This window comes from Lygodium microphyllum, chromosome 29 (genome assembly GCF_053477565.2).
Source record: "Lygodium microphyllum isolate KBCC chromosome 29, Lygodium_microphyllum_v1.1.10, whole genome shotgun sequence".
In the NCBI taxonomy this organism is placed as follows: Eukaryota; Viridiplantae; Streptophyta; class Polypodiopsida; order Schizaeales; family Lygodiaceae; genus Lygodium; species Lygodium microphyllum.
In genome coordinates, this window is record NC_141163.1 from 27718899 (window position 1) to 27727121 (window position 8223).

Sequence of the window (8223 nt, forward strand, 5' to 3'; positions counted from 1 at the left end):
TTCTTTTCACAATGTTGCTTAAGTAGCATGGTCATGGTTAAATACCCTTACATAGTTTTTTCTAAGGTACTATTGCCTAGGAGGATAATATAGGCAGTGAGAGAGAAACATGCTTGAAATCTATAAGCTTCATTTGATTACCAGTGTTGTTTACACTACAAGGGTACACACATATAACAACGCTAAGTAGCGACGTTTTTTTTTTTTTTTGGCGTCGCTATTTATGTCGCTAATCCTCAAAATATTTTAAGTCAAAAAATGCATCGGTATTAGTTTCGCTATCTGCATCGCTAAAAAAATCGCTATTAGTGTCGCTATTTAGCGACGTAAATAGCGACGACTTACTCTAGTAACATTTCGTAGAAACCCGAATGTTTCTTTCAAACGTGCGCGCGAACTGCAGAAGCAAGGCGAAGGCAGAGAGAAAGAGAAAGGAAGGTGAGCAAGAGAGGGAGGTGAGTAAGGAAGCAAGCTGTGAGCCGCACGCGAGGAGAGGAGCGTCACCTGCACGAAGAGGTCGTGGAAGAAGAAGAGAGCACGACGGTATGCCCTGTTTTGGTTTCTTTACAATCTTTGCTTTGCTTTGCAAAGTAGGTTAGAAAGTGCTGGTTTCTCTTCGATCTTTGTGTTGCTTTGCAATGTAGGTTAGGAAATGTTGAAAGAGAGAGAAAAAGAAGTGAGTGTTTTCAATTTTTTTCTTGTGTTGGTTTTTATTCTTTACAATGTAGGTTAGAAAGTGTTGGTTTTTCTTCAATCTTTGTGTTGTTTTAATTTGCAATGTAGGTTAGGAAGTGTTGAAAGAAAGAGAAATGGAAAGGATTGTGAAGGGGGATGCTTGTTTTGCTTGATTATAATTTTAGAGAGAGAGTGAGAGAGATAGAGATGTAGAGAAAGAGAAATGAGATGCTTGTTTTTTTTGGATTGTATCTTTTGCAAGATCTTTCTAAACTACGTATTCATCCACAATGATATTTCTAGATGTAGAAATACTTCTTTTTCTAGGATCATAAAAGTAAAATGCTTTGGTGATGTTACTATTACTCATGAGAATACGTTTGAGAGATTTAGAGTCTAATTTCTTTCTATGAGCATAAGTAATGCTTCCAAAAACTTTCAAACAACTCACTACTAGCGTTTGACCAATAAAGGCTTCAAAAGGAGTTGTGCCTTTCAAGGCATAGTGGAAGATCTATTAACTATTATAAAAATGTATGTGTGTGAGCATAGTTTAGAGCCGACCTCAAAGATAGATAAGTTTAGAGCCGAACTCAAAGAGATAGGTACGAAAATTTAAAAAAACAGACCTGAAATATATATAGTGGAGTGGTCCCAATATACAATATAGAATCGTTATTAAATTATCATTCCACTACATCGTAGTCAAGATGTCTAGCACTCACGACCAACATGGTGGGGATCGTGAGGCTTGGCTCAATCAACGTGTCCCTTGTCCATGCATGCAATGCAAATTGGCCATTCGTCAGAAACGTCGTTTGTCTATAGAGCATGTGCAACGGTATGGAGAGTTTCGAGTTGAGATAATCAACCAAGCAGTCTTGAATTACGAGATTGCGGTAAGTTCTCCCTCATTACTATATGACATGTAATTGATTTAAGTATAAGAGTTTGGGGTTATCTTAGAAGTTAGCTCCTTAACATCCTTTACAGGGTCAGGGCCATGTCAATACATTGCAGTTCGCAGATCTCTTGCGTCCAGTAAGACAGGTTCGTCCGCGCTCTATACAAATGCCGTCTGAGATAATTAATTGTCTCATAGAAGATGATAACTCTCAACCCCCTTCTATGGGTGAGAATGCTGGAGACATGGACTATCCTCCTGCTTTTTTGGAGCCCGAGTTAGAGGACATGATCGAATCATTGCTTTCGACGGACTCGGAATCCCAAGATCCTTTAATTACGGAGGCTGCCATTTCATTGTATGATGGGAATCGGGTATCCCGTTTGAAGACACTTCTTGCATTGTTGAGCATACAAACAAAGTATGGATGGAGCGATGCGAGTGTGACAGAGCTATTCAGGTATATTATGATGTGTATGATTCTTTATTGAAAGCCATTAAAATGTGCTATGTAGTATTCTAATAACGTGCTTCATTGCAATTTGTAGAATGTTGAAATCTTACATTTTTCCTACCTAAAACATGATGCCTGAGTCTCGTGATGATGCAAGACAAGTGATGCGAAAGCTAGGCATGGATTATAATTGCATTCATGCTTGCCACAATGATTGTGTTCTCTTCCGGGGAGAGTTTGAATTGTTGGCCACATGTCCCAAGTGCGGTGCGGACAGGTATCGAAATGACTTGCAAGGACTGACTATTTCACAAAAGGTTTTGAGGCACTTTCCGCTGATACCGCGTGCTCGTCACATTTTTCGGACCAAGAGTTTTGCAAAGTTGACTACATGGCATGCGGAAAATCGATCCACTGATGGTGTACAGCGTACACCAGCTGACTCAGAAGCATGGCATCACATTGACGAGACTTTCCCTGACTTTGCAAAGGAGGCGAGGAATCTACCATTCGGTCTTGCCATGGATGGGGTAAATCCTTTTGGTTTACGTTCCACCTCCTATAGTGTATGGCCCGTGGTCCTTGTTAGCTACAATATACCGCCATGGCTTTCCACCAAGAAAGGACACCTTTTGCTCAGCTTGCTTGTGCCTGGACGATACAAAGTCAAGAATATGGATGTCTACCTCTCTCCACTGATCGATGAGCTAAAGGAGTTGTGGGAGGGAATTGTAGTGGAGGACATGAGCAAACATATTGGTAGGCGATCCGCAACTATAAGGGCAATTCTTATGTGGACCATGCATGACTTTCCAGGTTATGGAGAATGCTCTGGTAAAGCGTGTTTTCTTATTTTGCTAGTTTTCTTTGAGCGATGTTGGTGTTATGACATGCCTCATTGTACATGTGTTTTGCAGGGCTAGTCATGTCATGTTACCATGCATGTCCTCTGTGTGGACCAAGGTTGGATTCTTGTATGTCAAAATCTATGAAGAAGATGGTATTTGAGGGACATCGGGCTTTTTTGCCAGAGGGTCATGTCATGAGAGAAGGATTTCTTGGTCGCCCTCCTGCGAGAATGAACGCACTGAGCTAGTTTGATCGCAGGATGGTGGATCAAGTCTCGCTTCCCAGTGGAATGCGACGTTTCTCAATTTTCTATGAGCTGACTTATTGGAAAAAACTGAAAATTAACCACCTTTTAGATCCCATGCACATTTTTAAGAATGTGGGTAGCTTGCTATGGGACCACCTCACTGAGCAGCGAGACACACTAGGAGCGAGGATGGATTTGAAAGCAGTGGAAAAGATGGAACCATATTGGCCTGTAAGTGGCATCAACAGTTGAGTGCAATTGCCATGCGCTCCTTGGGTTTTGTCTGGCAATGAAGTACGATGAGTAAAGGAAAACATCAAGTCCTTTCACACGCCGACTGGCCTAATGCGTTCTCTCAAGACAACATTCACAAAGGATGACCAACTGACAGGACTCAAATCCCATGATTGACATAAGATGTGTCAGGTATGTACGGTATGAGGCTGCGTATGGCATGATTCTGCATATTAGATTTCAGAATCTCCGTTTGTTTATACACAATATTAATTACATGGTTTTCACAGTTCGTATTGCGGATCGCAATTGCGGGGTCTCTGACATCGGAGGTACAGACAGCCATTTACAAATTGTCCGAGTTGGTTCAGTTTGTCTCCCAAAAAGAGATTCACACATCATCGATTGAATCCGCGAAATGCATGGCAGTAGAGACTACTTGTCTTTTGGAGAAGTATCTTCCCACTAGCATGCTCACGATACAAACCCACCTTCTAGTGCATATTGTAGATGAATTGCAGGTTGCAGGTCCAGTCCATAGTCGATGGATGTTTTTCCTTGAATGGTTCATGAAGACCTTAAAGGGATTTGTGCGACAACGGGCTCGTCATGAGGGTAGCATGGCTGAAGGTTGGTTAGTATCGGAGGCCTTGGTGTACATTTCTGAGTGGTTGTCCCCACAGTGGACCGAGACAAAGGCTTGATATGGTCACTTAAGGAGGATGATCGTCTGAATGGAGATGTCCTAGTGGGAAACGGAATAGAGAAGAAGATGTACGCATCCATGGAGTCCAAGGTGAACCGATTTTATATGCTGCATAGCGCTACGATGGAGAAGTGGTTGCAACGGTATGAGGATGCTCGAGCTGAGCGAGAGTCTGCAAGATCTGACTTTCAACGTCGGAGTACGCGGCAACGGCCCATTCGATATTCGAAGGGCTTAGAGGAGATGCCTCTACTCATGTCCACTAGATGGCTACATGAGGCCCTAACCAAAGCATCTCAAGATGGAGAAACAGTTACTGAAGAAGAGTGGGACTTCTCACATGGATGCAATCCCAAGGTATGGATGCAATCCCAAGAAATTACAATCTATACTGCAAATCGCAACTAATATACTTGTTCTTCTCCCAGTATAAGGTCCATAGTGTAGCATGGTCACGTGGACGACATTTCAGAGTAGAGCACATCAACAAGTTACACTCAACAATGGACTGTGGAGTGATGGCAATGTTTGAGCAGGAAAGCCGACGACATGCCACACATCCAAACAGTGTAGTTGCAGAGATGGAGTATTTCAGACGTTTACAGTGTATCCTTGCAGTGGACTATCGAAGTTTCTCCGTGACCATATTTGATGTGCAATGGTTCAAGGTTACTCTCGAAGGAGCAGGTGCAACTATTCGGCAAGGGCCAAGTGGCTTTGTTGAGATTGACTCAACGAAGAAGTGGACTGATTTGAGTGATACATTTGTTTTGCCAAATCACTGTGAGCAAGTAAGAGTCCCTAATACTTGACGCGCTTTAGCAATCTCAAAGTGGACTTTTATACTAATCGTAATATGGATCAAGTCATCTTTTTCCCTAATCCGCAACAACCTCAATGGTGGTATGTCATTCCCATGACATCTAAGAGTATCCCCGTGTTTGCCAGAACCCCCGTACCGATCGTAGAAGAGACACCTTTAATAGCGGCAATGACAGAAGGCATACAAGAAACTAGGATGAACCACCTGGAGGACCAAAACATCTCACCTATGGACGGTTTGATGCTTCGGTCTCTAGTAGACGCAGTCACAGGTCTCGCTTTGCTTTAGAGTCACGTAGTCGAGGAGGAGGCAGCTCCTGTTGTGGGGATACAGATGCAGTCTCTCCCACTCGCACTGCCACCAAGGAGTCGACACCATCTTTCACTGGCGGTGGCGGGCATACGTCTACTGCTCCCACTCCTTCACGCATCCCACTGATCACTCCTAGGGCTGACAAGAAGTACATGAAACCCACTCCTCCAGGTATGTATTTTCGCATCCTTTTTCGCAGTAGCACTTATCAATTCAAGTTGTGTTTGACACATTTGTATTAATGTCATGAAAGTACCCGTTTGCAAAATCTTGCAGGTTACTCGTATCTCATAGATAAGGCCACTGGCCATTTATACATGAATGATGAGGGAAAAGCTGTCATCTCTAGGATGCATGAGTTGTGCCAACAAGTATTTTGGCACAACATTACAGACAAGTGGAAGCAGATCCCAGATGCCAGCAAGGAGTACATAATCGATACATTGTATCGAGAGTTCCCTCAGCCCTCTAGCAATGATAGATTTTCGAGAGGATGGATGATGACGCGTGTGCGTGACTATCAGTCGCATAGGCAGTCTGATGCATGCGAAGCAGTCAAGCAGGGCAAATCGAAGCTGGAGTGGCTGGATACAGAGGACCAGAGTAATCTCTAGGATGAGGCGACATCCACTCCAGACAAGTGGAAGCAACAGAAGGATGCATCAAAGGCACACTTGGACGCAGGATCGGTGCATCACCTTGGTAGCGGCGGCTACGCAATATTCCTGGTAGATTTTGTAAGTATTAATAGGGTAGAGTACTCTAATTTAATGGCATCCATGTTGATGTATGTATTTCGAACATGAATCTCAAGTACATTGTTTTTCAATGTTTATGTGCCACAGCAAGGTTTTACGAATCGCGACCCGACTACACTAGAGGTGACATACGGGGAGAAGCATGGCTTGAGTGCCCTGATCAAGAAGCTCTATGCTCGTGGAGGACCAATAAGTAGTAATAAATATCATTCCTAATTTGAGAAATCTATCATTATATGTCAGTTTGTATTTGATACTCACAATTATATATGTATTTGCTGTTGCAGGCTCCCTTTGATATGCCACTATAGTAAGAGGAGTTTGTCTGATGCGGATGAGTCGTAGAGAGCAGATTAGGCTACATAGGATTACTCCCCATCTTGTATTATGTAAGGCCTTATGGCCTCTATCATCCATATGTAATAGCTAAGTGTATATGATTCGGACTTCTATGTTGTAGCATGACTCCATATACACATCTCCATGTTATTCACCACATATTGATGTATAGATATATACATATTTGCTTTGTCACAGTAGCACTTCTCAATTTAAGTTCTCTTATTTTCTTTATCAATGCAGTGCATATTTGTGTTAATTAATGTCATGAAAGTACTTGTTTACAAAGTCTTGTCATTATTTGGGATCGATTGTCTAACTTCTTTGACAGCAAGAATTGTCTCTTAGCCCTGTGTGGCTCTAACTATGGCAGGGCTGCATTTGCAGCTCTGCCACAAAAAAAAAATTTCTGCAACCGTCGATATTAGTGTCACAAAATAATTCTGCAATCGTCGGTATTAGCGTCGGAAATTCCTCTGTACCGTTGCTAATTTCGTCGGTATTAGCGTCGAATACCAACGAAAATAGCGACGACGGGGATATTTTTCATATATAAAGAAAACGTCGTTATAGCATGTATATATTGTAGTGTTAGTCAAAATGCATACCTAAAAATATATAAATTATACTAGTGTTCCTCTTCACAAGAACTTCGCACAATGACATGAAGCAATATAGCAAAAGTTACCACAATATAGTATCATGAGGCAAAGTTGCCATGGTACCACATGGAAACTTTGCTTTCTATTCTCCCTCATCTTTTTCTCTCTCCCTCCTTTTGTACATCCCATCAACCTTTTCCTCTTACGTTTATGTCTCCTCTTCTTTTTCTTCTTTTTTCCCTCTCACACTCTCTCTCTTTCATATTTTTCTCTCTCCTATCTTTTTTATTTCCCTCTCACCTCTCACCTTCTTCTCTCTCTTGCTTGCCTAGGCCACAAAAAGCATGGCAAGAAGCTAATGCTTCACATCAGAGTCACTTTCTTCAACTTCTAGCATGTCATTTGAGTTTTTTAATCTGCTTGCAGAGGTGTGTGTGTGTGGTGGCAAACATCGAGCTTGAAAAATGTATGGACTAGATATAGCCATGAATCAAGCTATTGGACGTTCCTATGCATTGAGGGCCAAATCATCTCTTCTTTTTAGTAGCTCTGCTAGCCTATGCGAGGTGTGTGTTGTGCAACAAACTTAGCATGACGATAAGGTGATTTCCTTGATGTCAAAGTGGATATGGTAGCAGCTAGTAAGGGAATCTATAAGGCCCTTGTATCTTTGTGACTTGGGCATCATACAATTAAGCATAGTTTGCAACAATGCTTGCCAAGTGGCTAACTTACGAGACAATTTCATGGGTCCCTCGCATCATAATATGCTTGTTGCATCTCTCCACTGGAGGCATGGGCATTCACATGTGTTTGTCTCCTTTGGGAGCTCAGCATCCTCCCTACAATAATCAGCTCAAGCTTTATCCAAAACTAAGACCAAACCAACAGACTTCCATCTCCTATCATCTTGCTTGGAGAGCCCAAGTGTATTCATTTCGTATCTTATGGCTAGCCTCCTTACAAGAAAACAAAGTATATCAAATAAGGGCTCTACAATAGACCTCATCTCTTGTCTACTTGTAGAGTAGAGCTTCTGATGTTAGAATGACAATGCATTGCCTTGTGAAAAGAAGAAGATGGACATGCCACCAATCTTCTAGGTCCAACCTCTCCTCAAACTCAAACGTCTATCTTCTCCTGAATGGTTTACCCATGTCCAGCGTGTGAAAAATCAAGTGCATTTCAAAAAACATGTTTACTTTCCAACTTGTTTAAACCTTCCTTTGCTTCAACAAAACACCCAAACTTGGCACACAAAACAAATAGAGAAATAGATAGGTGAGTACTAGTGATTGAGACTTCTTGTGACTATGAATT